General features: G+C 46.2%; 1 long non-coding RNA gene across 1 annotated transcript in view; it reads right to left on the bottom strand.

Annotated features, from left to right (window-relative positions):
• Positions 1–26734, bottom strand: part of LOC141085979 (uncharacterized) — a 41501-nt gene extending 14767 nt beyond the window's left edge. Inside the window, exons 1-2 of the long non-coding RNA XR_012231450.1 lie at positions 26501–26734; positions 15733–15905 (exon numbers count right to left, since the gene is read on the bottom strand). This is a non-coding gene — a long non-coding RNA (uncharacterized lncRNA). The remainder of the gene's footprint in view (positions 1–15732; positions 15906–26500) is intronic.
• Between the last annotated feature and the right edge of the window lie 1254 nt (positions 26735–27988).

Below are 27988 nucleotides of genomic sequence, written 5' to 3'. Positions count from 1 at the left end.
GCTGGACATGGTCATCAACAATACTCAGGTAGGCTGTGGCGTTGCAACGATGCTCAATTGGTACCAAGGGGCCCAAAGAGTGCCCAGAAAAAATTCCCCACACCATGACACCACCACCACCAGCCTGAACCGTTGATACAAGGCAGGATGGATCCATGCTTTCATGTTGTTTACGCCAAATTCTGACCCTACCATCCGAATGTCGCAGCAGAAATCGAGACTCATCAGACCAGGCAACGTTTTTCCAATCTTCTACTGTCCAATTTCGATGAGCTTGTGCAAATTGTAGCCTCAGTTTCCTGTTCTTAGCTGAGAGGAGTGGTACCCAGTGTGGTCTTCTGCTGCTGTAGCCCATCTGCCTCAAAGTTCGACGCACTGTGCGTTCAGAGATGCTCTTCTGCCTACCTTGGTTGTAACGGGTGGCAATTTGAGTCACTGTTGCCTTTCTATCAGCTCGAACCAGTCTGCCCATTCTCCTCTGACCTCTGGCATCAACATGGCATTTCCGGCCACAGAACTGCCGCTCACTGGATTTTTTTTCTTTTTCGGACCATTCTCTGTAAACCCTAGAGATGGTTGTGCGTGAAAATCCCAGTAGATCAGCAGTTTCTGAAATTCTCAGACCAGCCCTTCTGGCACCAACAATCATGCCACGTTCAAAGGCACTCAAATCACCTTTCTTCCCCATACTGATGCTCGGTTTGAACTGCAGGAGATTGTCTTGACCATGTCTACATGCCTAAATGCACTGAGTTGCCGCCATGTGATTGGCTGATTAGAAATTAAGTCTTAACACACAGTTGGACAGGTGTACCTAATAAAGTGGCCAGTGAGTGTATACAAGGAATTCTTTGTGGCAAAGAGGCAACATAATATATAACAACAGATACAACAAGTAACATCTAACAAGACAGGTACAGTATATAGTCTACACATGACGATTTAATTGTTGAACAGAGTGGATAGAAGCTGTTCATATGGCGGTTGGTGCTGCATTTGGGGACTCTGAAGCGACGTCCTGAAGGGAGTAGTTGGAATGAGGAGTGTCCCGGGTGAGAGGGATCGGATGAAATTTTCAATGCGTGGGATCGAATACTCTTATCATAAAGATCCTGGATTTTAGGCAGGGGGGAACCTATAATTCTCTCTGCTGTTCTGAAAGTCCTTTGTAAGCGGAGTTTGTCATGCGCAGTGGCTCCCCCATACCAGACTATCAGAGAGGAACAAATCACAGATCTGATGACAGCATTAAAGAATAAGATCAGCAGATTCTTAGACAAACCATATCTTTTCAGCTGATGCAGGAAGAACATCCTCTGTTGTGCTTTTCTTATAACAGCATCCACATTTTTCCCCCATTTAAGATCATGAGAGATGATAACACCAAGGAATTTGGTCTCTGTGACCCTAAGAACCACTTTGTCATGGATGTAGATTAAGAGATGGATTAAGAGAGGGAGAATGTAAGGGGTGAAGCATAAGAAGGACAAGAAAGGGTTTACCGCCTTTGCTCCATGCCTGGAACTATATAGCTGCGCAGTAGGGTTGCCAGTGGGAAGACTCTTGCACCTGGATCGACTGCATCATGGGCCTGTCAGTAGCAGTGGGGAGCAGGAAGTTGTGCTGCACAGGAATGAAGCAGGTCAGAAAGTGGGAAGACAGGGCACGCTGAGTAGAGAGCAGCATGTGCAGCTGTCAGGACATGACGCAGCCGCGCTCCGGGGAGGAGAGAGAACTCCCGTTCTGAGGGCAAATACCGGGGGACTACATAGACTGCAGCTCGTGACTGCGTGGAGCTGGAATTTGCAGTGACAGCAGAGGTGTGTCCTGACTCCCGTGCTGAGACTGTGCCCTGTGTAAAGACTGTTCCCTGTGCAGAGACTGTGACCCGGGAAGAGATAGTGATCCACGCCCCCGCGCGAAGCCCGGTACCCGCAGTGTTAGGACTCAGAGCAGAGGGGACCCCATTTGTCTCGTACTCCCTCTAGCTCCCGCATTAACCCCAGAGACCCTGGCTGGGGATTATTAAAGACCACAGAGTACAGAGAGACTTTAGACGACAAGTGCCACTGGTGATTTGGCACCAACGTGGGAGAAGTTCGACCCTTCAAGCAAGTCCCCTTCAGACTGATAAGTTCTTTCACAGAAAACACTGTCTGATACTGTTTAATACTGTTTATCCCTTTTGCCTGTTTTAGAACTTGTTTTCACATTACCAATGCTCGCACTGTTATATTGCCAGTGTTAATCCCTGTAAATAAACCCCCATTTAACTGTTGGTCCGTCTGTTCCGTGGTGGCATACCCAACACCTGCACATTGTTACAACATCACCACTCACTGGAACTCCACACTACAAGGCTTTGTGAACAGAAGAGGTTAGTAGTTGAGTATCTGAACTGAGTACCTGAATTCGTATATTGATGGTTTGATGGTGATTCTGATGCTGCATTCATGTACTGATGGTGGTTCTGATGCTGCATATAAGCCACACTATCTATCTTCCACTGACAGTGTGGCTTACACTGTTGGGCAAAAGGGTAACAATGTTTTGAACTTTTGACTTTCAGGCTCCATATCTCACCATCCACTACTGCTTAGAACGTGAGACTACCATCATTTTATAGGCAATCATTTTGGCTACCTCATACATAAATTTGACTTGAAATTATTTTGCATATAACTAGTTATGCAGATTCGTATCATGTCACTGCATTGTTACTGTTTTCCTCCTGGTGATGGAAAAATCTTTTTCTTCCTGTATACTACAAATTACAACATGTTCTCACATTCCCTAATAGCTCAGTATGTTATTAGGTTGATTCCCAAGTGAAGTGTCACTGGTTAGAATCTAGCAGCAGCCATGAGGCTGAGTTCACACGTCGCGTTTTTTTCGCATTTTCGCATCGGTTTTAAACGCGCAATTTTGCCGCAAAACGCGAAAAATAAGCATCCCATGCAATCCTATGAGATTCCGCAATGCTGTGCTAATGCTGCGGTTTTTTCCACGGCGGAATCGCTTCGCGGTAAAAAACGCAGCATGCTCATTAATTTAGCGGAATCGCGGCGATTCCGCCCACATAGGAATGCATTGTTCTGCTTACTTTCCCCATGTGGCTGTGCCCACTCTGCGAAAAGTAAGCAGAACATTTGCGGATGGTACCCACGGTCCGGAGGAGAGGAGACTGTCCTCCGGACTCTGGGTACCATATCCCTGTAAAAAATAGAATTAAAATAAAAAATATTGTTATTCTCACCATCCGGCGTCCCGCGCAGCCTTCCCGCTTCTCTCCACGCTCCCGGTCCCAGTAATCCTTTGCGAAAATGACCGCGATTACGTCGCGATCTCACGGGAGTGCGACGTCTCGCGGTCATTCACAATGACGTCGCGGGAGCACGACATCTCGCGATCATTCACGCAAAGGATTACTGGGACCGGGAGCGTGGAGAGAGGCGGGAAGGCTGCGCGGGACGCTGGAAGGTGAGAATAACAATATTTTTATTTTTTTTATTATTTTTTACATTTTATCTTTTACTACTGATGCTGCATAGGCAGCATCAGTAGTAAAAAGTTGGTCACACTTGTCAAACACTATGATTGACGAGTGTGACCAACCTGTCAATCAGTTCTCCAAGTGATGCTCCAGATTGCTTGGAAAACGCTAGCATTCTGCAAGCTAATTACGCTTGCAAATCGCTAGTTTTTCTGCGGGAAAATCGTGGGAATTTAAAATGCGATTTTCCCGCAGAATGGAATTCCGGAATTCTCGCGGTAACTTCCGTGAAAGTTCCGCTACGTGTGAACGTAGCCTGAAGAGGATTTCCTAAGAAAAGTGAAACAACATCATGCAGCTCATTGATAATGGTCTCTAGACCAAGAAAATTGCCAACTGCATCATGTGAGTGCCATGACAGTTGGAAGAATATGAATTTTATTCCATCCATCCATTCAAAAACCAGGAGGTGGACGTCCAGGCAAAATATCGGAGTCAACAAGTCGGCTCATCACAAGGACTATCATTTCTGGCGCGACAAACATGACAGTGGAGGTGGCTTGTATGCTTCATAATAGTGAGATCACAGATATCCATGGAAGCACTGTGTGATGCAAGTTACACAAGTCTGGATTCGTAGACTTATGACTTCATTATCGTCATAAGAAATGTTGGCTTGAGTTTGCAAAAAAGTACGAAAGTGGACAGTAAAAGATTGGAAATGGGTGATTTGGAGTGATTAGTTAAAATTGAATAAACTAGGCTCTGTTGAGTGTAAAAGAGTCTGGGAAAAAGGGGCTAATGGATCGAGAAATTGACGGAACTGTCAAGTTAGGTGGAGGAAACCTGATGATAGATATGGGGTTTTTTTTCAGTTAAAGGTGTTGGATACTTGACCAGAATCAATAGTATGAAGAGACCTAAATAGAGCAACTGAATACTGTGTATCCATTAAAGATGTGCAATGCCTATAAACATGATACACAGTCAATATGTAAAAATACTCTTTTATTGGTTACATGATTAAAAAATCAACATAGAAACAAATAGAAAAGGAAAAGGGAAAAGTCCTCATGAAATGCATTTGCAGGGGCTAGATAAAACAAAGGTCATCAAATTGCATACAATGTAATCAAATATAATATGTTGGTATAGACCATTCTGCCACCCCTGTGCTCCATTCTGCCACACATGCTCCATTCTGCCCCCCGTGCTCCATTCTGCCCCCTGTGCTCCATTCTGCCACCCATGCTCCATTCTGCCCCGTGCTTCATTCTGCCCCCCGTGCTCCATTCTGCCCCCCGTGCTCCATTCTTCCCCCCCGTGCTTCATTCTGCCCCCATGGCTTCATTCTACCCCCCGAGCTCCATTCTGGCCCCCATACTCCATTCTGCTCAAAAGTAGTCTCAGTGCTGAGCTATGTGTGAGTATCCTACCAGATGAGTTACTTCATACACTCGAGTACAATGGGTATGAAAAGGACAACAGTGTTCCAGCAGGACATCGACCCAAAGCATACGTCGAGATTGGCGAAGAAATGTTTCAATGACAATGAAGTAGAGGTGCTGGATTGGCCGCCAAAGTCCCCAGACCTCAACCCAATCAAACACTTGAGGGCATAATTGAAGGAAAAGTTGTATACATTCCCAAGCAAGTGAGGTGACCAGTATGATCCAACTTTGAGAAAGTGTTGATACATACTTCAATCCGATCGGATGGTATCGCCCGATACGAAAAAAATATCGGGTATCGCCGATTCCGATACCGGAAGTCCCATTCAAGTCAATGGGACTTCCGGTATCGGAATTAAAAAAAAGCCCTTTATTTCCTTGTTGGCTAATTCTACATAATTGAAAACAAATAAGAATCATGTAGAATGTATTGTGGGAGGTGGAGGAGACATTAAAAGCATAGTGGTTTATTCAAATCACATGGAATAGCATTAATTCCAATTTTTTTTTTCAATATGTTCGGAGTTAAAAAGATATTGACTATGTTAACCTTTTTTATATTTTGTCAGATATGTACTGTATGTTTCACAACTTCCATGCTCTTCACCTTCTTTTGTACTTCTCCCACACTTTCTCCTTCATGAACCGCAGCAGTAGCATTTTTTTCATCAACTTTTTCTTCACCTTATTCATCTTCTTCGTCTTCTCCCCATTAATTTTTTTTTCCATTCTTCATATTCTTCTTATTCAGCTATTATTAATTTGAATATGCTATTTCTTCATCTTCTTCCTATTCTTCTTTGTCTTCATTTTCTTATGGTGACAGGCATTCCTGTAGTACTTATCTATAAAAGTTATAAGATTACACCTTACGTTCTGCCTGTCACAAAAGATTTACAACAGGATTTGTCCGCGTTCAGTTTGGCCTGCAGCAGCAGGCATTTTCCAGGGGCACCACGAGGAGGAACGGACTCACCCCCATTTACTGCTTAGTCTTCTTCTGCTTATAATTTTGATTTCTTCTATGCTGATTTTTAGTCTTATGCTTAATGTTCTTCTGCTTTCTGTTCTTCTGCTTTAGCTTCTTCTGCTTCTTGTTCTTCTGTCTTTTGTTCTGTATCTTGGTGGTTGTCTTCATGTTCTTTGTCCTCTTGGTCTTATTATTTAGGGTCATATTTCTGGTCTTCTGGTGTGGTCTTCAGGGTCGTCATCATCAGGGTTGTCGTCATGGAGATCAATAAGGATTACCAAAGACAATTTCAAAAAGCTTGATCTTGGAAATGTAGCAGAAGGTACAAGAAGGCTGAGAAACTGGCGAGAACCAGCAGACAGTGCTGGCACCCGGATGGGTAGCAGAAGGAACAAGAGCCAATGGCACTACCAAGGACCAGCTGACGGTGCTGGACCTCGGATACCGAGATGGAGGCACCTAGGCCAAAGGCTGTGGCGAGAACCAGCAGACAGTGCTGGCACCCGGATTGGTAGCAGAAGGAACAAGAGCCAATGGCACTACCGAGGACCAACTGACGGTGCTGGACCACGGTTACTAAGCAGAAGGTACCTGTGCTAAAAAGCACTACCAAGGACCAGCTGACGGTGCTGGACCTCGGATACCGAGATGGAGGCACCTAGGCCAAAGGCTCTGGCGAGAACCAGCAGACAGTGCTGGCACCCGGATGGGTAGCAGAAGGAACAAGAGCCAATGGCACTACCGAGGACCAACTGACGGTGCTGGATCACGGTTACTAAGCAGAAGGTACCTGTGCTAAAAAGCACTACCAAGGACCAGCTGACGGTGCTGGACCTCGGATACCGAGATGGAGGCACCTAGGCCAAAGGCTCTGGCGAGAACCAGCAGACAGTGCTGGAACCCGGGTGGGTAGCAGAAGGTACCCATTCAAAGCAAAGTAGCCAGGCCGCAAGCCGGCCGCAGTTACCGAAACCCACAGTCCTACAGGGGGTCCATGTCCCATTGGCACTACGGATCCAGCCTTCAGTGCCAGTTCCCGCAGCCCACATAGGAGTCACCTAAACTGCAGGCACCGTAGAGTCGGCTAACCCGGCCGCAAGACGACAGGACAACGGATTGGTGGCATAGTGACCTTGACACTACCCGGAAACAGCAGGCGTGCTGGAACCAGGCTGGGCAACAGGGAGTACCCGTGCCAAAGACACTGCCGAGAACCAGCTGACAGTGCTGGAACCCAGATGGGTAGCAAAAGCTACAAGAGCCAATGGCACTACCGAGGACCAACTGACGGTGCAGGACCACGGTTACTAAGCAGAAGGTACCTGTGCTAAAAAGCACTACCAAGGACCAGCTGACGGTGCTGGAGTTCGGATACCGAGATGGAGGCACCTAGGCCAAAGGCTCTGGCGAGAACCAGCAGACAGTGCTGGCACCCGGATGGGTAGCAGAAGGAACAAGAGCCAATGGCACTACCGAGGACCAACTGACGGTGCTGGACCACGGTTACTAAGCAGAAGGTACCTGTGCTAAAAAGCACTACCAAGGACCAGCTGACAGTGCTGGACCTCGGATACCGAGATGGAGGCACCTAGGCCAAAGGCTCTGGCGAGAACCAGCAGACAGTGCTGGCACCCGGATGGGTAGCAGAAGGAACAAGAGCCAATGGCACTACCGAGGACCAACTGACGGTGCTGGATCACGGTTACTAAGCAGAAGGTACCTGTGCTAAAAAGCACTACCAAGGACCAGCTGACAGTGCTGGACCTCGGATACCGAGATGGAGGCACCTAGGCCAAAGGCTCTGGCGAGAACCAGCAGGCAGTGCTGGAACCCGGGTGGGTAGCAGAAGGTACCCATTCAAAGCAAAGTAGCCAGGCCGCAAGCCGGCCGCAGTTACCGAAACCCACAGTCCTACAGGGGGTCCATGTCCCATTGGCACTACGGATCCAGCCTTCTTTGCCAGTTCCCGCAGCCCACATAGGAGTCACCTAAACTGCAGGCACCATAGAGTCGGCTAACCCGGCCGCAAGACGACAGGACAACGGATTGGTGGCATAGTGACCTTGACACTACCCGGAAACAGCAGGCGTGCTGGAACCAGGCTGGGCAACAGGGAGTCCCCGTGCCAAAGACACTGCCGAGCACCAACTGGCGTTGTTGGAGCCCAGGGACAATCATGGTGTAGGCCGAGGCCTACTTGGTGGTAGTTTTAGATTGTTTGTAGGCTACAACAGACTGTCAACGTGCTCCAATTAGGCATCTGTCTCCACTCTGTTTCCAGGATTTCACGTGACCACCAACACCGCCAGTTTATGCGTACAGTAGCCGTCTGCCCAATCCACACGTGTTCCTGTGTTACTGGTGTTCTGTAATGTCAGCAGATCCCCTGATGTTTGTCTGCCAATGTCTCCTGCTCTGTCCACATTCCCACCACTTGCAGTGGGAAGGTGGACAGCGCAGGAGACAGTGCCGGACACACATTGGGGGATCAGCTCACGTTACAGAACACCAGGAATACAGGAACACGTGTGGAATGCGTGGACGGCAACTGTGAGCAGGAACTGGCGGTGTTGGAGGTCAGGGGAAATACTAGAGACAGAGTGGAGACAGAGGCCAAATCAGAGAATGTTTAAATCTGAAGTAGTTACAATTTGGAGGCAGCAGCAGTTTGCCCTCCACACAGCAGGGGATCAGCTGACGTTACCGACCCCCACTTTCACATGAACGAGTGTGTTTTTCTGTGTGGACAGCACTTCCGAGCACCAACTAGTGTTGTTGGAACCCAGGGACAATCATGGTGCAGGCCGAAGCCTACTAGGAGCCAGGTGTAAAGCTGAGGTATTTTGACTTTGGAGGGAGCAGGACACTTTGCCCTCCACACAGCAGGGGATCAGCCGACGTTACCGACCCCCACTTTCACATGAACGAGTGTTTTTTTCTGTGTGGACAGCACTTCCGAGCAACAACTGACGATGTTGGAGCCCAGGGATAGTCATTTGGTAGGCTGAGGCCAACTTGGAGGCAGTTTAAGATAAGACGTTGTTTGAATTTGGAGGGAGCAGGACACTTTGCCATACACACAGCAGGGGATCAGCTGACGTTACCGAACCCCACTTACACATGAGCGAGTGTTTTGTCTGTGCGGACAGCACTTCTGAGCCCAACTGGCGGTGTCGGAGCCCAGGGAAAATCAGGTAGTAGGCCGAGGCCTACTTGGTGGCAGTTTGCGATTGTTTCTAGACTACTACTAACTGTCAACGTACTCCAATTAGGCCTCTGTCTTCACTCTGTTTCGAGTATTTCCTCTGGCTTCCAACCACGCCAGTTGCTGCTCTGAAATGCCGTCTGCACAACCCACACTTGTTCCTGTGTTACTGGGGTTCTGTAACACCAGCTTCTCCCTAGAGGTGAGTCAGGCAATGTCCCCTGCTCTGTCCACATTTCCACTACAAGTAGTGGGAATGTAGACAAAGCAGGAGACATTGCCGTGCTCACCTCTGGAGATGAGCAGATGTTACAGGACCCAGGTAACACAGGAACAAGTGTGGATTGTGCAGACGGCACTTGAGAGCAGAAACAGGCGGTGTTGTAGGCCGGAGGAAATACTCAAAACAGAGTGGAGACAGAGGGCAAATCAGAGAACATATTAAATCAGAGGTAGTCAGAAGTTGTAGGCAGCAGGAGAGTTTGCCATACACACAGCAGGGGATCAGCTGACGTTACCGAACCCCACTTACACATGAGCGAGTGTTTTGTCTGTGCGCACAGCACTTCTGAGCAACAACGGGCGTTGCTGTTGCCCAGGAAATAAAGTTCAGGTCATAGAAACATGAACACAACAGGAGACCTGGATCCTGTTGCCAGCCAATTATTTATTCTGGAAGAGGACTGGCAAATTCAGGTGAGATCCAGGCCTTGTTCATTTTCACAAAAGTAAGCCGGTCAACATTATCGGCGGATAGTCGCGTGCGACGGTCTGTTACCACACCACCTGCAGCACTAAAGACACGTTCCGATAATACACTGGCAGCAGGGCAAGCCAGCACCTCCAATGCATACTGGCTAAGCTCTGACCATGTATCCAGCTTAGAGACCCAATACTTGAACGGGGAAGAGCCGTCTGGGAGTACACTAACAGGGCAAGACAAGTAGTCTGTCACCATCTGACGGAAACGTTGCCTCCTGCTGACTGGAGCCGTCTGTGATGGCGTAGCCGTTTGTGGCGGTCCCACAAAACTTTTCCACATTTGGGCCATACTGGCCTTGCCTTGTCCTGCGGCACTGCCTCTGCTACCTCTTTGTGCAGAGCTTCTTCCACTGCCTCTACCCACATGGCTGCTTTGAAAAGCACTACCAGCAACACTTGCGGGGGGAATGGAGAACATGATGGCCTGCACAAGTGTTTCTTGGTACTCCCGCATTTTTCGCTCCCGGTTCAACTGTGGTATGAGGCTTTGTAAGTTGTCCCGGTAGCGAGGATCTAGGAGGGTGTACACCCAATAATCAGCCGTGTGGAGAATGTTGGCGATGCGGCGGTCATTTAACAAGCACTGCAGCATGAAATCAACCATGTGCTGCAGACTGCCAACTGGACCGGAAACGCTGTCCCCAGCTTCAGGCAGCATCTCTGCCTGCTCAGCATCACCCCACCCTCGCTGTTCACACTGACTACTAGAGCCTTGTGTACCTCCCTCCTCTGGAGAGATGTGTTCCTCCTCCTCCATTGACTCCTCGTCATCCTCCTCACTAAGTGTCCCCTGCCTGGGCCTTTGTGTGGAAGCACATTGCGCAGATTTGCCAGAAGCAGATGACATTTCTGACTGCTCATCCTCGACCTCTTCAAAAACCTCCTCACTTAGTGCTTGTAAGGTTTTTTGAAGCAGACAGATGAGGGGGACAGTCATGCTGATTAGTGCATCATCTGCACTGGCCATCCGCGTGGAGTCATCGAAGGCACGCAAAACTTGGCAGATGTCCCTCATAGTGGCCCACTCAGTGGTGGTGAAGTGTGTCCGGCGCACAGTGCGACTTGTTTGCGCCTGATGCAGCTGGTACTCCATTACTGCTGCCTGCTGCTCACACAACCGCTCCAACATATGTAACGTTGAATTCCACCTGGTGGGGAGGTCACATATGATGCAATGTTCTGGCAGGCGGAATCGTCGTTGCAGAGATGCAATGCGCGATCTTGCCATGCTGGAACGCCGCAAGTGAGCACACTCTAGGCGAACCTTGTGCAGCAGTGCATCAAGATCCAGATAGTCCCTCAGAAAGCTCTGCCCGACCAAATTGAGCACGTGTGCCAGACATGGTATGTGAGTGAGGTTGCCTAGGCCCAGAGCTGCCCCTAGATTTCGGCCATTGTCACTCACTACCAAACCTGGCTGGAGATTCGCTGGCACAAACCACACATCGCTCTCCTGCTTGATGGCATTCCAGAGCTCCTGTGCTGTGTGGCTCCGATTCCCCAAAGAAATTAATTTAAGGACGGCCTGTTGACGTTTGGCCACACCTGTGCTCATATCTGGCCTAACAGGCTCACGCAGTGCTGATTCCGAGGAACTAGAGTAGGAGGAGGACTCAATATGTACAGACTGCATTCCTGCAATCCTTGGAGTTGGCAGAATACGTACAGAGCCACTCTCCAGATCTGTACCCGGCTCCACAACATTGACCCAATGGGCAGTGAGGGAAAGGTATCGTCCCTGTCCATGGCTACTGGTCCACGCATCGGTGGTCAGGTGGACCTTGCTACTGACAGCATTTAGTAGCGCATTTTTAATTTTTCCCTCCACATGCTTTTGCAGGGCAGGGACGGCTTGCCTGCTGAAATAAAAGCGACTGGGAACACTGTATTGTGGAACTGCCAATGACATAAAGTTCCGGAAGGTGTCAGTCTCCACCAGCCTGAATGACAGCATCTCAAGGGCCAGTAGTTTGGCAATGCCGGCATTCAGAGCCAGTGCTCGGGGATGGTTTGCCGAGTATGGCCGCTTTTTCTCCCATGCCTGTGCTACCGATTGCTGGTGAGTGGCCTGGGAGTGTGCTGATGACTGCGAACGTGATTCAGTGGGTGGAATTTCACTGGGTCTCTGGACAACAGTGGCAGTGGTTCTTCCATGGCGTTCCAGTGAGGAAGCCGAACCAGCTGTGTGTGAGCTGGAGGAAGAGGCCCCAACACGAGCTGAAGAGGTGGTAGGTGCTGCTGAAGGTTGGCCTACATCTTCAGTGTGTCTGTGTAACTCCACCTCGTGCTTGGTACGCACATGTTTCCACATATTTGTGGTATTGAGGTTGCTCACATTTTTCCCTCGTTTCACTTTCTGATGACACAGCTTGCATTTGACAAAGCAAATGTCATCTGCAACTGTGTCAAAAAAAGACCACGCACTGCAAGTCCTGGGAGCGCCCGTTTTGTGTTTTGGAAGAGGATTGCTCCTCACGGGTGCCAAAGTGGAGGCTACAGGCAACCAAGTCTGCCCCCGCCCTCTCCCTCCTCTTTTGGCCGTTCGGGGAATCTCTTCCTCAGAGCTGCTCCCACCACCTTCCTGTGGCTGACGCCATGATGGGTCAAGGACCTCATCATCTCCACTCCCCTCTTCAAGCACCGGCTGGTCCTGGGTTGTCTCGCCAGCACCGTACGCACCAGAAATTGGCAACTGAGTCTCATCATCATCAGATGAGCACTGAGGTGTGCTGACAATAGGCACTGGCCCACCCGCCTCTTCAGATTCAGAGGGACAAAGCAGTTGCGCATCACTGCATACTCCCTCTTCTTCACGCTCTAGAATGCTGCTTGGCTGGCCACCTCTTTCCAAGCCAACAGATTCTGAGAACAGAAGTAAAGATTGAGATGGCTCCTGTCCAGGGCTCTCAGACTGCCTGGGCAATTTGGCAGGTTGTGAAGAGACAGATGGTTGCTCTTCAGTGCTCTGGCCTTGGGAGGATGCGGAAGTCATTGAAGTGGATGCGTTAGCTGCCATCCATCCGACAACGGCTTCAATTTGTTCGTCACGCAGCAGTGGGGTACGGCGAGGTCCTACAAAGCTGCGCATGAAGGACTGTTGCCTGGTAAAAGTGGGGGATGCCGGGTCACTGGTGGCCGCAGCAGACACCGAATCCCCACGTCCTCTCCCTGCTGAATCCCCCCGTCCTCTCCCTGCTGAAACTCCACGGCCACGACCACGTGCCTTACTCCCTGCCTTCTTCATCTTGGTAGACTGATAAAGATAGGCAGAAAAGTAAAAAAGGGGTGGCTTAGTGTTCTTATTCCTGAACACCTGCTAACCAGTATAAGAAACACTAATTTGGCTAAGAGTGTGTGTACTACACTTTAATATGATCTAATGTGGCCTAGACAACTGTAAAGTGGAGTGTTTGGTGAACTTTATTTCCTTTTTTTGGGGGGGGGGGGAAAGAAAAGGATGTGACCAAAGTTTGAAAGCTATAGTATCACAAACTTTTTGGAGCGATTACAATGCAGGAAGCTAACCTACAATGCAATTGATGAGGCTCCAAAAAATAGGGTGATACTAGTCTGGCTGGCCCTGAAGGGCACAAGCCAGCAAAAAGGCTCCTCTATCTAATCCTATATAGTGTTTGCAACCAACCAATGACAATGGATGCGGTTGGAAGCACACTAATATAGGAGCAAAAATCTGGCTAAATTAGCTGCAAAAAAAGGACTATGTATGAGGCAGTGACGCACGCTGAGCGGACTACAGCTAGCGGTGGCTGTATAACACACTGCAACGTGAGCTGCACTCACACACAGAGAGACCTATCAGACAGCCAAAAACAGTGCAGAGAAATTGGCTATAGCACTGAAAGGCTGCTGAAAGGCTCCGCTGTCCACTCCTTTAGTGTTTGCAACCAACGTATATGGATACGTATGGAAGCACACTATACAGGAGAAAAAAAAAGCAGCAATAAAAGAAAAATGTGTATGAGGCAGAGACACACGCTGGCCGGCCTACAAGCAGACGTGCCTGCAGGACACACTACACAGCGTGGGTCTGCACTCACACAGCCCTTGCAGACAGCTGTGAACACTGCTGCTAGGCAAAAGAAAGCTACAGTGGTGGTTTATGTAGCCTGGATAAAGCACAATATTGTTTTTAGAATCACTATTTCTAACTGTCCCTCACAGTCTTCAACAGCAGCCTGTCCCTAACTGAATTCACAGCAGAGTGACCAGAAATGGCGGCTTCAGCGCTTTTTATAGTGCATCATGACATCATTTCAGCAGCCAATCACAGCCATGCCAGTAGTTAACATGCCTACATGCCTAACAGGATGTGCCCACACTTCTGAGGATCCCCATTGGCTGAATCAAATCGAGCGGGCTCCTAGCATTATGGGAACTTCCGTTTCCTGTATTCGATATGAAAAAGTATCGGAACTAAGTATCGGAATTCCGATACAGCTAATATCGGCCGATACCCGATACTTGCGGTATCGGAATGCTCAACACTATATATGAGGTATCCAAGATGATTGTCTATAAAATGATGGTAGTCTCCCGTTCGAAGCAGTAGTGGATGGTGAGATATGGAGCCTGAAAGTCAACAGTTCACAACATTGTTACCTTTTTATTTGTCAGTGTATATTGATAAGTACACAATCTCTCACGACTTAAGAACAAAGCCAAGTTCGATTTAGTTTTACATATTTTTCATTTTTTTAGCACCCCAAGTGTTTATTTCGATCAATAATATTACTATACATGCCTTGTAATTATGATTTTTGAATAATGTGCTTTCAAGCTGCAACGTAACATGCAATTCCTGACCTCAGGTGAATTGTCACACCCCGGTCATATGATCCTTTTGACCTTTTATGTTTTTGAATGTTTTGTTCATTGATATCTACCTATGTTGACTGTATATTTATCATGGTTTGTCCTGATGAAGAAGTTATATACTTCAAAACGCTTTGACAAATAAAACCACCTGAAATTGAATTGCTATCCTTCATTTTTTTTCCATGACAGCGCAGAATAACTCATATGCTTCAAGGCAAAAATTAAAGTGGAAAGTTACAATTGTATTTTCATAAGTCTAAGCCCATGGTCCATGATGTAGACCATAATACACATAAATATGGGTATAGATATATAGTATATTGCGATATAATAATGTATATTTGATTCAGGGCAAAAGTAAAGTGCAAAAGGCAAAATGGTGATTTCATACAGAGTATGGGTCTTATCCCCTGGGTACACAATATAGACAAAGAGACCTGTGAAAATGAATCAAAACCATTGATTCAGACATGTGTTTATGTTAGATTTGACCTCCAGCTACCCTAAGGAAGCAATTTGCGAAATGCACATTCAGGTGCATGGTAGAGGTGTGGCCTTTGTGGTCAGGTGGCAAAATATTTTTCTTATGAAGAAAAACATCTAAGCCTGGCTATATTTTGCCAAACTTTACATCAAGTCGACTTTTAAATGTGTTATGGTGTTATGAGACAAAGGTTGAACTTTTTGGTCATAACTGCAAAGGTTATGTCTGGTGAAAAGTCAACACTTCCCATTACCAAAAGAACACCATACCTACAATGAAGCAAGGTGGATGCAGCATCATGGTTTACAGCTTTTAATCTTTAATTTTAACATGGAATAATAAAGGATTTTGATTTTAATCATTACCTGTGGACATGATGCTGGATACACCCAAAACTTACATCTTTACCTGCTGCCGAAAAAGCTGCCATCCCTGCACCGCCCTAGGACAATGTCCACAAACTGCATTTCAACTAGGTGAGCTGGATTTCTACCTTGTTTCTGCATAAGCTGGAAGCAGTCTACAACTTACCTGAGTGAGTAGTGGTGCAGAGAGCCAAATGTTATCTGCTCTTCTACAGTCATCAACGTTATCACTCTCATGTGGATGCTGATACTGTTGAAATTGTTGCGCGCTGATGTTGCCTATTGACCACTGGAGTCCCCGGCAAGTAGGAAGTCAAGAGGCTGAGAAGCGGTGAGTTTCTGAAGAACAAGCATGAGACAACCCCTTTAAGTAATATTTTTCATCCACTGCTCAGATTTTCAGATTCTCATTTAATAATTTAAAATGTAAAATTATTAATAAGCCTCTCTCAGATTTCTGCAATTGCAAAAGCAATTACTTTTCTGATTTGTGATTAATCCGGGGAAGGATTACACAGAATTGCTCCGAGAATTCTGTTTGCATTTATTCAAAATCAATTAGCCAGAATCCTTGTCTTATTGGAATTTCTGTTCTGGCTTTGAGTCTTGTTGTCTGTTGTGAATGTATTAAACTAAAAATAAGTTACGAGCATAAATCCCACAAGGCATGCATAGAAAATGGGTTACATAGGATCGATGATATTACTGTAAATATACAAAAATGAAACTTAGCAGATAACATTACATATGCAGATGTCCGTAACTAAGTTATACCGAACTACAGACTTTGATTTTTGCCATCTAAGGGTACGTGCACACACTGCAGATTCACCTGCGGGTTTTTTCCCGCGGAACCGCAGGTAAAACCGCAGGTAAAGTGACCTGCGGTTTTGCTGCGGTTTGGCCTGCGGTTTTGCCCTGCGGTTTCACACCTCTACTATGTTAAAGGTGTGAAACCGCAGCAGAATCCGCAGAAACAATTGACATGCTGCGGAAAAAAAAACGCAGCTTTTCCGCAGGTAAAAAAACGCAGCGTGAGCACTGCGGTTTTGAAAACCCATAGGCTAACATGGTAAAGTACCATGTCTGCAGAACTGCTGCAGTTCTGCAGGGCCAAAACCACAGCAAAACCGCAGCGTGTGCACATGGCCTAAAGTGTTTGATCTTCCACATTTTATATGGTGCACTAGTATGCACGCAATCATCACTACAACTTACAATGGATGTCCACGGAAGGAGAAGAAGGTTTATGTTGCCAGGTGAAGTGTGGCACTGTGACTGAAGTGTGACAGCCGTAGTGATGAGTGAACTCATGGATGTTCTGGTGGTCCTGGGGGTTTGGCAGAACATCTAAAAAAAAGTTTGGTTCAGGTACCAGAACGTTACCCGAACCCAAACCCAGACCTCATTCTGATGAATGGGGGTCTGAACATGAATGGGCGTCTGTTGTTTGCTAGTGCCACTCTGTCATCTGCACGACAGTGCAGAAAGCACAGGGTCTGACTGGCGGTAAGATTATTATCGCTGGTCAGAGACCTGCGGCTCCCACGTTGTCAGATGACAGTGTGAGTCACAGCTGTTAACGGAAGTAAAAAGTTTACCACCAGTCACAGGCGTTGGCTGATGAGAAAGTACTAATTCCATCAGCCTATGCCTGCTGTTGCTGAAAACAGCGAGAGTAGGTGCTGCTGAGGGAGTATTCATCAGCCGGCGCCTGTACTTTAAATAAGTAAATTAAAAAAAAATATGTGGGATCTCTTCTATTTTTGATAACCAATAATTTTGTTGGAAAGTCAGGTCCTTTTACTTGGCATAAGGAAGTGCCTTGTGCATTTTTGCTAATAATTTATATTTAGTAAAATCTCTCTGGAGCTAACCACTATTTTCTTAACCTAGTTGCTGCTAATGGGTTTTGCCTCTGGTGGCCACTGGGGTTACTACACGTTAAATTAGCCAGCAGGTGTTAACCCTGCCCTCCCTCCTATAAAAAGGTGTCAGGTGCTCTGAATCACTGTTGGTGATATTGTCCATTCCCCAACCAACCTAGGAGGAGAGAGGAGCTATTAGGAGCAGTGCTTTGCAGCTCATCCAGAGCTTTGGTGTATCAGCTCTTCAGGTGGAAGCTGTGTCTGGGTGCCATACTCTGTTGCCTCAGGTGCATTGGCAACAGAGAAAGCTAAGTTGTTTGTTTTTCCCTGTTTGCTGTTTTCCCTAATGTTATATTAGTACAGCGGTGGGACCAGTGTCCGCACTAACCAGTTCCCTAATAAGGGATAGGTGCAGGGCTAGTGAGGGATTCCGGTATCCTGGTCGGCGACAGGTGAAGAGCCTGTTTAGGGAACGTTAGGAGTGTTCAGGGACACTGCCTCAGGGGAGTGCAGGAGATCTCCATGTCGCTGTTCCCTATTGCAGGGCCCACCGTTGTAACTGTGTCCCCGGTGTTCCCTTGTTTGTCTTGTCGTTTTAGTTACCGACCTGCGGGTCGCGTCACACATGACGAGTCTACGCGACATTATCACCAACCCCTTACCAATTTTTCTGGTGAGCCATGACCCACATACAGGTCTCTACCCAACTGCTTCAACCCCTCATTGATGAGCTTAGGGTGCTATGTGGTGAGGTGGTGCATCAGCTGCAGTAGTTGGTGGGGTTTGCGGCCTTGGTTCAGGTGCAGGCTCAGCCGGAACCCAAGATATCCCTCCCTGACAGGTTTTCTGGAGGGAGAGATAAATACTCGTTTTTTCAGCAAGCCTGCAAGTTACACTTCAGGCTTCGTCCTTAATCAGGGAGTGAGGAACAACGAGTGGGAATCATTATGTCCCTTCTGAAGGGGGATGCCCAATCCTGGGCTTTCTCCCTGCCAGTCAATTCACCATCCTTACGATCTGTGGCCAAGTTCTTTGCGGCATTTGCGCTAGTGTATGGGGATCCTGATGGCTTCTCCCTGGCAGAAATCCGACTCCGTAGGATCAAGCAGGGAGCCCGGCTTGCTGAGGAGTACTGCTCAGAGTTCAGGAGGCGGGCCACTGACATGCAGTGGAATGACCCTGCACTTAGGGGTCATTTTGTGCAGGCTCTGTCTCCAAAGTTGCAGGATACTCTGGTGCAGTATGCCGCCCCCAGGTCGCTGGAGGCTGCCATGTCCCTTGCCATCAAGGTGGATAGATGCCTCAGGGAGAGACATACACCAAATGTGCCACTGTATATAATAAGGTACCACACTGTATATAATATAATATACAGGAGGTATGTAATAAGGTACAACAGAGAAAATCTCGAGTGAGAAACACATCTAAGCAACCAAACCAGGGTTGGCATAGACCCACTGTATAAGATTACATGTGTGAAAAAACACTTTCCAGTATAACCCCCACAATCATGAAAACAGAAAAACTGACATCCGAACTAGTGTGAACAGGTGATTCTAAGAAAAACAAAGCTGCACTCTGGATTGTTTAGAATGGTAAATCTAGAAAATTGGAACTGCCTTACTGCCATAGAAAATAGGTAAGTGCTATATTATGTACATATGGAAATTTTGGAAAATTGGAACTGCAATATTGCTATAGGAAAATTTACAGTATAAAGGTACTTTACAAGCCATTATAAGCTGTTTGAACAACTTTGGGCCACGAGACAGAAATCCTGCTGCAAGTGTTCCATTGCCCTCACACCACTGCTGTCAAAGGCTATGATGGAAGATGGTAAAGGAGGCTAGGATGGAGGTCTATTTACTTCAGCAATAAATCCTGCTTTTGTCTTAAATGCAATGATAGTCTGAGTATGGTCTGGAGACAACGTGGGCCACATCATGAAGTGGTCTTCAAGAGAGAATGTGACACCATTCCTACTCCTGGGATTATGGTGTGGAGTGACGTAATGTATAGTAGCCAGACGCCGTTAGTCTTCATCCTAGCCAGGGGCGCACCTACCATGAGGCAAGTTTGTAGTGACCCGGTCCAGACTGGGTTTGTCCCCTTAAGTAACCCTGGACCGTGAATAGCTTTTGAACACCTCAACTCACCCCTAAGTTATCCTTTTACTGTTATATGGTTTAAATGAATCCATTACTCACTAATCTCATATATTTATAATTTATATATTAATTTCACAATGTGAAGTCTGACATAGGAATTGAGTGTTATCCTATTGGTCGGTGACCCTGTCACCAAGGTTCAATGGGAGGAGCTACCTCCAGTCTCTGTGGAGACAAGACAGGGTTCTGGAAGGTTCCCAGAGGAGTCTGGTTCAAGATGTGACCCAGAGCAGACCTCATGTGAGGGGTCTCCTGACCCCCTCCAGGTTCCAAGCCTGGAGGTTCATCCTTCTCTTCATCTCAAGACTTACAGCCAGGCCTAATGCCTTGGATCTTCCCCTGACTTCTACAGCCAAGACGGCTGAAGACTTTTAACTAGTGTTGAGTGATACCATCTGATATCCAGAAATATCGGATCGGATTCGATCGGCCCGATACACAAAAAGTATCGTGTATCGCCGATTCCAATACCGGAAGTCCCATTCAAGTCAATGGGACAGAAATATCGGATTTAAAAAAAAACCCTTTCTTTCCTTGTACATCAAGTTCGGGAGGGGGGAAGAGTGTGGGCGGTGCGTGGGCGGACACTGTGCATGTCTGTGTGTGCGGGCGGGCTCTGTGCGGGCCTCTCGGGGGTCTGTACGGGCCTAACGGGGGTCTGTGCCGGCTGCCAGCGGTCTGTACGGGCCTGCCGGGGGTCTGTGCTGGCTGCCGGGGGGTCTGTGCCGGCTGCCGGCGGTCTGTACGGGCCTGCCGGGAGTCTGTGCCAGCTGCCGGGGGTCTGTACGGGCCTGCCAGGGGTCTGTGCCGGCTGCCGGGGGTCTGTACGGGCCTGCCGAGGGTCTGTGCCGGCTGCCGGGGATCTGTGCGGGCCTGCCGGGGGTCTGTGCCGGCTGCCGGGGGGTCTGTGCCGGCTGCCGGCGGTCTGTACGGGCCTGCCGGGGGTCTGTTTGTGTGTGCAGGCATCGTCCGATGGGACTACAAGTCCCATCGGGTGATGCCTGCTACAATGACAGTGATTGACACATTAGCCAATGATGGGACAGTGGTAGGCCCATCATCCGGCTAATGTGTTGAATGTAAAAAAAAAAAACATACATGCATACTACATACATACAACATACATGCTACATACTACACACATACTTCATATATACTACATTCATACAACATACATACATGTACATACTACATATATACTACATATATACTACATTCATACAGCATACATACATACTACATACATACTTCATATATACTACATTCATACAGCATACATACATACTACATACTACATACATACTACATTCATATAACATACATACTACATACATACTACCTATATACTACATTCATACAGCATACATATATACTACATACTACATACAAACTACATATATGCAACATTCATACAACATACATACATACATACTACATACATACTACATTCATACAGCATACATACATACTACATATATACTACATTCATGCAGCATACATACATACTACATACTACATACATACTACATATATTCAACATTCATACAACATACATACATACTACATACATACTACATTCATACAGCATACATACATACTACATACATACTACGTATATACAACATTCATACAACATACATACATACTACATACATACTTCATATATACTACATTCATACAGCATACATACTACATACATACAACATATATACTACATTCATACAACATGCATACATACTACATATATACAGCATTCATACAACATACATACATACATACATAATACATTCATACAACATACATACATACTACATACACTCACTGGCCACTTTATTAGGTACACCATGCTAGTAACGGGTTGGACCCCCTTTTGCCTTCAGAACTGCCTCAATTCTTCGTGGCAGAGATTCAACAAGGTGCTGGAAGCATTCCTCAGAGATTTTGGACCATATTGACATGATGGCATCACACAGTTGGCGCAGATTTGTCGGCTGCACATCCCTGATGCGAATCTCCCGTTCCACCACATCCCAAAGATGCTCTATTGGATTGAGATCTGGTGACTGAGGAGGCCATTTGAGTACAGTAAACTCATTGTCATGTTCAAGAAACCAATCTGAGATGATTCGAGCTTTATGACATGGCGCATTATCCTGCTGAAAGTAGCCATCAGATGTTGGGTACATTGTGGTCATAAAGGGATGGACATGGTCAGCAACAATACTCAGGTAGGCTGTGGCGTTGCAACGATGCTCAATTGGTACCAAGGGGCCCAAAGAGTGCCCAGAAAAAATTCCCCACACCATGACACCACCACCACCAGCCTGAACCGTTGATACAAGGCAGGATGGATCCATGCTTTCATGTTGTTTACGCCAAATTCGGACCCAACCATCCGAATGTCGCAGCAGAAATCGAGACTCATCAGACCAGGCAACGTTTTTCCAATCTTCTACTGTCCAATTTCGATGAGCTTGTGCAAATTGTAGCCTCAGTTTCCTGTTCTTAGCTGAGAGGAGTGGTACCCAGTGTGGTCTTCTGCTGCTGTAGCCCATCTGCCTCAAAGTTCGACGCACTGTGCGTTCAGAGATGCTCTTCTGCCTACCTTGGTTGTAACGGGTGGCAATTTGAGTCACTGTTGCCTTTCTATCAGCTCGAACCATTCTGCCCATTCTCCTCTGACCTCTGGCATCAACATGGCATTTCCGGCCACAGAACTGCCGCTCACTGGATTTTTTTTCTTTTTCGGACCATTCTCTGTAAACCCTAGAGATGGTTGTGCGTGAAAATCCCAGTAGATCAGCAGTTTCTGAAATACTCAGACCAGCCCTTCTGGCACCAACAATCATGCCACGTTCAAAGGCACTCAAATCACCTTTCTTCCCCATACTGATGCTCGGTTTGAACTGCAGGAGATTGTCTTGACCATGTCTACATGCCTAAATGCACTGAGTTGCCGCCATGTGATTGGCTGATTAGAAATTAAGTCTTAACACACAGTTGGACAGGTGTACCTAATAAAGTGGCCAGTGAGTGTATATACTACATTCATACAGCATACATACATACTACATATATACTACATATATACTACATTCATACAGCATACATACTACATACATACATACAACATACATAAAACATGTTACAGATATACTACATACAATACATTCATACATTTATACAATACATACATATAGACATACAGTACATATAACTTAGAGTACATACTCACCATTACTTGTCACTTTGATCCCCGAAGCCAGTGTCATCTGTGAAAACAATATAAAAAAAAAAAACACCAAATACTCCCTGTTCCCCAGAAATCCACGAGTGTCCCATGCCGATTTGCCATGGGGAACAGCAGCATCAGCTGATGCGACCGTTCTCTGGGGGCTCCAGGAATCCAATGAGTGCCTCCTCCTTGCTACAACTGAGTGTTAACACACTCCACCGTCTCGCCACCACCCCACATAGAGCGACCGCTCTGACCCTGGCTAACCTAAAGGCATAAGTGACCATTACCTAATTCAGGACAGCCCTTAGTTCAGAACTACTACGGGCATACTCACTGTCCCTAATTTTTGATCATAAGGACCACATCCTTCATGAACCACTACATTGTTCAAGGCGACTTATGTGGTCAAGGTCTTGAATGACCGAAACGTCATTCTGTCGCAATCACTATAAGAGCACTTGCTTTCAATAAATTTCACTAATAAGCAAATACTCCTTAAGTGTATGTGTGCAGTGATTCTAATAGACATTTATGTGGGACTCATGAGCCTCCTTCACTAGCACCATACCCCCGTACCTATCATGTGCTAGCCATTGAATCTCATACATTCATACAGCATACATACATACTACATATATACTACATTCATACAGCATGCATACTACATACATACATACAACATACATAAAACATGCTACAGATATACTACATACATACTACATACATACTACATACTACATACAATACATTCATACATTCATACAATACATACATATAGACATACAGTACATATAACATAGAGTACATACTCACCATTACTTGTCACATTGTTCCCCGAAGCCAGTGTCATCTGTGAAAAAAATATGAAAAAAACAAACCACCAAATACTCCCTGCTCCGCAGAAATCCAAGAGTGTCCCACGCCGATCTCCCATGGAGAACAGCAGCATCAGCTGATGCGACCGTTCTCTAGGGGCTCCAGGAATCCAATGACGGGAGGTAGGTATCCTTCCGCACTGTATTCCTTCGCCACTGTAAAAAAAAATAGTCCCTAGTCTCACTTTTGGCATTGCTGTGTGAGAAGATTCCCACGCAGCTTTTGCCATAAAGTGAGACTAGGGACTATTTTTTTTACAGTGGCGGAGGAATACAGTGCGGAAAAATACCTACCTCCCGTCATTGAATTCCTGGAGCCCCTAGAGAACGGTCGCATCAGCTGATGCTGCTGTTCCCCATGGCAAATCGGCGTGGGACACTCGTGGATTTCTGGGGAACAGGGAGTATTTGGTGGTTTGTTTTTTTTATATTGTTTTCACAGATGACACTGGCTTCGGGGATCAAAGTGACAAGTAATGGTGAGTATGTACTCTAAGTTATATGTACTGTATGTCTATATGTATGTATTGTATAAATGTATGAATGTATTGTATGTAGTATGTATGTAGTATATCTGTAACATGTTTTAAGTATGTTGTATGTATGTATGTATGTAGTATGTATGCTGTATGAATGTAGTATATATGTAGTATGTATGTGTGCTGTATGAATGTAGTATGTATGTAGTATGTATGTTGTATGAATGTAGTATATATGTAGTATGTATGTATGTATGTTGTATGAATGTATTATGTATGTAGTATGTATGTATGTTGTATGAATGCTGTATGTATGTAGTATGTATGCATGTTGTATGAATGTAGTATATATGTTGTATGTATGTAGTATGTATGCTGTATGAATGTAGTATATATGAAGTATGTATGTAGTATGTATGTATGTTGTATGAATGTTGTATATATGTAGTATGTATGTAGTATGTATGTATGCTGTATGAATGTAGCATGTATGTAGTATGTATGTATGTTGTATGAATGTTGAATATATGTAGTATGTATGTAGTATGTATGTATGCTGCATGAATGTAGTATATATGTAGTATGTATGTATGCTGTATGAATGTAGTATGTATGTAGTATGTATGTATGTATGTTGTATGAATGTTGCATATATGTAGTTTGTATGTAGTATGTAGTATATATGTATGCTGTATGAAGTATGTATGTAGTATGTAGTATGTATGTAGTATGTATGCTGTATGTAGTATATATGTAGTATATATGTAGTATGTATGTATGCTGTATGAATGTAGTATATATGTAGTATGTATGTAGTATGTATGTATGTTGTATGAATGTAGTTGAAATGATGTATGTAGTATGTATGTAGTATGTATGCTGTATGAATGTAGTATATATGTAGTATATATGTAGTATGTATGTATGCTGTATGAATGTAGTATATATGTAGTATGTGTGTAGTATGTATGCATGTTGTATGAATGTTGTATATATGTAGTATGTATGTGTGCTGTATGAATGTAGTATGTATGTATGCTGTATGAATGTAGTATATATGAAGTATGTATGTAGTACGTAGTATGTATGCTGTATGAATGTAGTATATATTTAGTATATACGTATGTAGTATGTATGTATGTTGTATGAATGTAGTTGAAATGAAGTATGTCTGTAGTATGTATGTTGTATGTATGTAGTATGTATGTTTTTTTTTTGGTTTTTTTTTTACACTCAACACATTAGCTGGATGATGGGACTACTACTATCCCATCATTGGCTAATGTGTCAATCACTGTCATTGTAGCGGGCATCGCCCAATGGGACTTGCAGTCCAATCGGACGATGCCTGCACACACGCACAGACCCCTGGCAGGCCCGTACTGACCGCCGGCAGCCGGCACAGAACCCCCGGCAGCCGGCACAGACCCCCGGCAGGCCCGTACAGACCCCCGGCAGCCGGCACAGACCCCTGGCAGGCCCGTACAGGCCGCCGGCAGCCGGCACAGACCCCCCCGGCAGGCTCGCACAGACAACCGGCAGCCGGCACAGACCCCCTGGCAGCCGGCATAGACCCCCGGCAGGCACGAGCAGACCGCCGGCAGCCGGCACAGACCCCCGGCAGGCCCGTGCAGACCGCCAGCAGCCCGCATAGACCCCCGGCAGGCCCACACAGACCGCGCATCATGATGCGCACAGACCGCACATCATGATGACATAATTTCAGCAGCCAATCACAGCCACAACAGTGGCTCATTGCATTATGGGAACTTCCGATTCCGGTATCCGATATTGAAAAAATATCGGTACTCGGTATCGGAATTCCGATACAGCGAATTTCGGCCGATACCTGATATTTGCAGTATCAGAATGCTCAACACTACTTTTAACCTTTTCCTTAACCCTGGATCCCTGCTGTCCGGTTTAAGGCATGTTTCTACAGTACTAGGTCGCACTAAATGTGTACAGAAGAACCTATTGCTCTGCATGTTGAGGAAATCGAGGGTCCTCCGCCTCACCGCAAATTATCCGTTATTTACTTCAAGTATATTTCTGCACGTCCCGTGACCAGCTGAGGAAATGAATACTGGATTTCAGGTCTGTACATATTGCCATATATTCCCTCTTCTGCCTTTATGCTACCAAGAGACTTTGAGCTTCTTATAAATACCTGCAAGTACTGCTCCCAACTAATACAGGTTCTTAAAGCTCCAGAACCTCAATTCTGTGTCAGAATCCAATCCTGAACTGTATTGGCCGTGGATTCCCCACATGAACTGTTACCATTACTCCATGTTATTTCTCACCGTTCTGCTGAAGTAAAGCAACTGTTATCCCCGAGACCTGATGTCTGTGGTTATTCAATTGGCTGTGGACACTGCGTGGGGGTGGATAACAGTGAATGGAATAGCCCCATATCAGGGCTGTTGCAAGTTGAGCACTCTGATTGAGGCGGTGGTGCGTCCCTGAAGATAGAGGGCGGCAGATTCTCCTCCCCTGCATCTGCTTGGGTTGCTCATAAATGGCTGTTCTCTGCGCACAGGACCTTTGATGAGGTCACAGGAGGGGAGGAGTCAGGAGTCACATGATCAGGGGCCTCAGTGTATGCAGGACTCTGATGTGCTGGTTGTCATGGTGCTGGATGAGGGGAAGTTTATGTGTGGGGTCAGGAGGGGTTTACAGGGTGGATGTAGCAGAGCTGTGTGTACATGGTGTATGGAGCGGAGCCGTGTGTGTACAAGGTGTACAGAGCAGAACAGTCTGTGTACAAGGTGTATGGAGTGGAGCCGCATGTGTACGAGGTGTATGGAGCGAAGCCACGTATGTACGAAGTGTACGGAGCGAAGTCGCGTATGTACGAGGTGTTCTTACAGCATTTGTTACACTATTAGCCTATGTGCCCACATTGCATAAATTTTGCAGAATTTTCCACAGCATTTCCGCAACTCCCTGACACGTGTAAAACGCATTCGGAATTCGCATGCATTTTCCCGCAAAACACAAGCGTTTTGCAAGCGTTTTTAGCTTGCAGAATGCTAGCGCTTTTCCAAGCGATTTGAAGCATTGCTTGGAAAAGTGATTGATAGGTTTCACACTTGTCAAGCATAGTGCTTGACAAGTGTGACCAACTTTTTACTATTGATGCTGTCTATGCGTCATCAGAGGTCATCATAGGTCATTCGCGCAATGCATCCCTGGGAATGAAACTTGCCGGCAGTGCCGCTGAGGGCCGAGAGGACTCCAGGGGACGACAGAGGGTAAGTATATCCCTATTTTTTATTTTAATTCTATTTTTTACAGGAATATGGTACCCAGGGCATGGAGGAAAGTCTCCTCTCCTCCAGACCCTGGGTACCATCCGCACATTAAACACTCACTTTTCGCATGGTGGGCATGGCCACATGTGCAAAGTGAGTGTTTCAATGCAATCCTATGGCGGCGGAATCACCGCGATTCTGCAAAATTAATGGACATGCTGCAGATTTTACCGCGATGCAATTCCGCAGCTGAAAAATCCGCAGTTTTGACACAGCAATTGTGAATTGCATTGAAAATCAGTGTGATGCGTTTTGTTAGTGTTTTTTAAGTGTTTCCGCAGCGCCAAACGCTTAAAAATGCAATGTGGGCACACAGCCTTACTAAGCACTAATTTATAAAATTGATCACGTTTTATTCACAAGTAATTTGTGTCAGCAAAATGGCCCCAAATCCTACACCCTGGGTGCTGCTGATATATCCAGGTTGTCTGCCCCCTGTGCTATGGTCCTAAATGCAGAAACACTGCGTTTTTCCAC

This window comes from Dendrobates tinctorius, unplaced genomic scaffold (genome assembly GCF_039654945.1).
Source record: "Dendrobates tinctorius isolate UK_male_01 unplaced genomic scaffold, ASM3965494v1 ptg000029l, whole genome shotgun sequence".
Taxonomy (NCBI): Eukaryota; Metazoa; Chordata; class Amphibia; order Anura; family Dendrobatidae; genus Dendrobates; species Dendrobates tinctorius.
This window is presented reverse-complemented; position numbering and strand designations above follow the sequence as displayed.